The sequence below is a fragment of the Ochotona princeps genome, chromosome 12 (assembly GCF_030435755.1).
Source record: "Ochotona princeps isolate mOchPri1 chromosome 12, mOchPri1.hap1, whole genome shotgun sequence".
Lineage (NCBI taxonomy): Eukaryota > Metazoa > Chordata > Mammalia > Lagomorpha > Ochotonidae > Ochotona > Ochotona princeps.
In genome coordinates, this window is record NC_080843.1 from 42,812,831 (window position 1) to 42,816,244 (window position 3,414).

General features: G+C 43.5%; 1 non-coding gene across 1 annotated transcript; it reads left to right on the top strand.

Annotated features, from left to right (window-relative positions):
• Positions 1–3,078: 3,078 nt before the first annotated feature.
• LOC118758052 (small nucleolar RNA ACA64) lies at positions 3,079–3,203 on the top strand. The gene has a single exon (XR_004995507.2). It is a non-coding gene; the product is annotated as a small nucleolar RNA ACA64 (small nucleolar RNA).
• Positions 3,204–3,414: the final 211 nt, after the last annotated feature.

The following is a 3,414-nucleotide window of genomic DNA, read 5'->3' on the forward strand; positions in this document are numbered from 1 at the left end:
CTTTTTGTGGGTTCACCCAGGAAAGTAAGTGCTGTTTCCAGGGGAAATAGATGTTGAGTTTCTAACACATATTTCCAATTAACTTTTGGAAAGAAAAAAACCAGCTGTGTATTTGAGCTGGGTATTAACCATCCTGAGTGTAAAATGTGAAGTGGAATATCAAAAAATGCTCTCTTCTTTAGCTCTGGTTTGTGCCTGCTGATTACTCACTATTTGGAAGTACATGATTGTTATATTTAGAAGGAAAGTGAGAAACTCAGTCAAGAATGTTTTCATACATCTGTAAATATTTGGCACTATCTAGATGATCTTTTGTAATTGCACAGAAGATAAGTCTCTGAGTCCTTCTGCATATATTGTTTTTAATAAGCTGTTCCTAGATGCAGCCTGATTTCAAGATCATGACATTGTTAATAACAGGAGGCTCCTTGGAACTTTCCTGAGGTTGGCAGGAGGACAATTTGCATTAGCTGATGGTACTTTTCAAAACAGACCAAGCCAAGTTGAGAGACTATATCGATCTTAGGCTTTTGTGTGATCATCTTGTTAGGGCCAAAGACCAGGTCATGTTTGTCGGGATGGTAATGGGCTTTCCCCTAGTTGGAAGGGATATTCACACTGTCCCTCATGTTGGAGTACTGAGGTATCACACTTTCTGTTCTATGTGGTGTCATCAGTAGATTTAGCATGAAGGAGAGGCAGAGTGATACCCAGGCACAAATGGTAATGTGCAGTGAGTGCTCATAAGCAGAGGCCTATGTAGCATGCATGCAAACATGCACTGCTCAGTACCCCTTCAGAAGGGGATGGCTCAGTTTTCAGGAGCATGGTTAGCCAACAGCCTCCACCTGTTGCATCCTTCAAGTCAGCCTCAACTATTGAGTCAAGGTCATGTTCTTCTTCCTCTTCCCCAAGTAGCCTCAACCCATGACTGAGCAAGCCTGTGGTACCAGGGTCTAGCCCTTTCCATCCAAAGGTAGGCTCTTCTAAAGACAGACTTTGTTCTCTAACTCCCATTAGGTAGGGGGAACTTTTTCAAGTCTGCATTTTAGTCCGTTTCAAGTTTTATTCCCCCAACTCCTGAGGCCATCCCCACTCTGCTTCCAAGAGAACCCGTTGGACACATACTGCCACAAGGAGGCAGGCCAGGAGAGGGGTAGAGCGGTTACTCAGACTGTAGGAAGAGTCCAGATCAGTGCAGTAGCTTTAAGTTGTTCTCTGCGTCCCACTGTCAATCTACTACCCCTTAAATGTCAGAAAAGTTCACTAAACGTTCCTTGCTGGTATCCACCATGTTGGGGAAAAGTTAGTGGATAGTTCCTACCAGCTGGGAAAGCAGAGAGAGGATGTCTTCAGAGAGCCTTGTCACCCCTAACAGCAGTGCGACAGCTAGGCAAAGACCCAGCAGGAGGACCAGAGGGAACTTAGTCCCAAGTGCGTGTAAACCGAGAGAGCTGAGGCAACTTTCTAGATAGGAGCCCAGCTCACTCTCTCGAGCTTATTCCTGGTGATTAGCCCAAAAGTATCTCATGCTGTCAGTACTGGCTTGCAGGTCACCGCATATGCCGTAAGAACTCAAAACATGAGCAGGTTTTATTAGCCCCATGTTATAGTTGCAACAAGACACTATTCTGAGAGTTCATTATGTTTTCTTCCCACTGTTCTGTGGCTGTCCTTTCACTCCCTGCCTTTTCAACATAGTGTACTTGCTGGGTTACCACTTTTCATTAAATAATTGAATCTAATGTAGGAAAGCATTTTAACAGCCTCCATTTAATGCTTAAGGTGTGGCAGTCATTCCTCCAAAGAGTTATAATCTCACATCCTTTCACCATCAGCTACTTTCAATTTTACCACGAGGCTAAGTCATTTGTTGACATGAGATCACATAAGTTTTATGGAGGTTATGAAATTCTGTCCATGCCACTGTTAAAGTACACATTTCTCCTTAATATTATTCCTGACTCTTACCCATCTTATGTCAGAAATTCTGACTGAAAAATTCAATTAACAGACATTTTGATAGACATTTTTCTAATAATTTATTAAAGGAGGTTTAAGGTTAAGATAAGAAAAAAAATGTATCAATTTGAAAGGAAAAGTTACAAAAGGGTAGTAGTAGGGGGAGACATAGGCAGATCTTTCATTTGCTGGTTCACTCCCCAAATGAACACAATGGTTGGGACTAGGCCAGGCTGAAGCCAGGAGCAAGGAACTTCATTCAGGCCTCCCACATGGATGCAGGGGCCAAAGCACTTGAGACCTTCACAAGGTGCATTAGCAGGGAGCTGGATCAGAAATGGAGCAACTGGACTTGATCCAACCTGCTGGTTCATTGTCCAGATGGCCACAGTTTTAGGGGATGAGTCAACCTGAAACTTGGAGTTGGGAACCAAAAACCCCATTCAGGTCTCTCCTGTGGGTGGCAGGAATCCAAGCACATAGGCTTTTATCCTTTGTCTTCCTTGGTACATTAGCAGGGAGCTGCACTGGAAGTTGGATCATAAACAGAATAGCCCCAAGTCAAACTGGTGCCCTGACAGAGAGTGTACCTTGGAGCTGGCAGCTTTTACCTCTGTGGCATGACACCAGCCTGTCTCCCCTCCCCCTGTTTTTTCTTTGAACCATGTGACTCTTCCATTTATATTTTCCCTTCTGTGTCAATATTTTCTGCTGTAATTTTTTAAAGATTTATTTATTTTTACTAAAAAGACAGATATACAAAGAAAAGGAGATACAGAGAGAACAATCTTCCATCCTCTCTCTGCAAGTGGCCTCAATGGTCAGAGCTGACTCATTAGAAACCAGGAGCCAGGTGATTCTTCCAGGTCTCCAATGCTGGTGCAGGGTCCCAAGGCTTTGGGCTGTCCTCCACTGCTTTCCTAGGCCACAAGCAGGGCCACCAGGATTAGCACTGGCACCCTTATGGGATCCCAGTGTATGCAAAGGCGAGGACTTTAGCCACCAGGCTACCGTGCAGGACCCTGCTGCAAATATTTTTTAATGAATTTATTAATACACTAGATTCTCAGGTCACAGCAAATGCATGATAATGACAAAAGAGTCATCATATATGGCGCTGGTTGAAAATAGCCCTGGCTTTGGCCGTAGCCGTGGGTGAGATTCAGCGCCTAGAGCCACCAGGAGCCTCAGCTCATCTCCCACTGCCTGTGTGGAAAGGTGAGACCCAGGCCCCGACAGGCGCAAAACAGGAAACAACAAGTATGTGTAAAAAGAAAACCAAAGCCAAAAAGAGACCATTATCATCTTTATCTTTATTATCTTAAAAAAAAGAAAGAACCACCATATATCATTCTGAGGATTAAATGAACTGGTTTGGATAAAATGGCATGGCATCTAATAAGCACTGTGTAACTCCTGCCTGTTGCTTCTTTTTGTGTTTTTTTTAATATA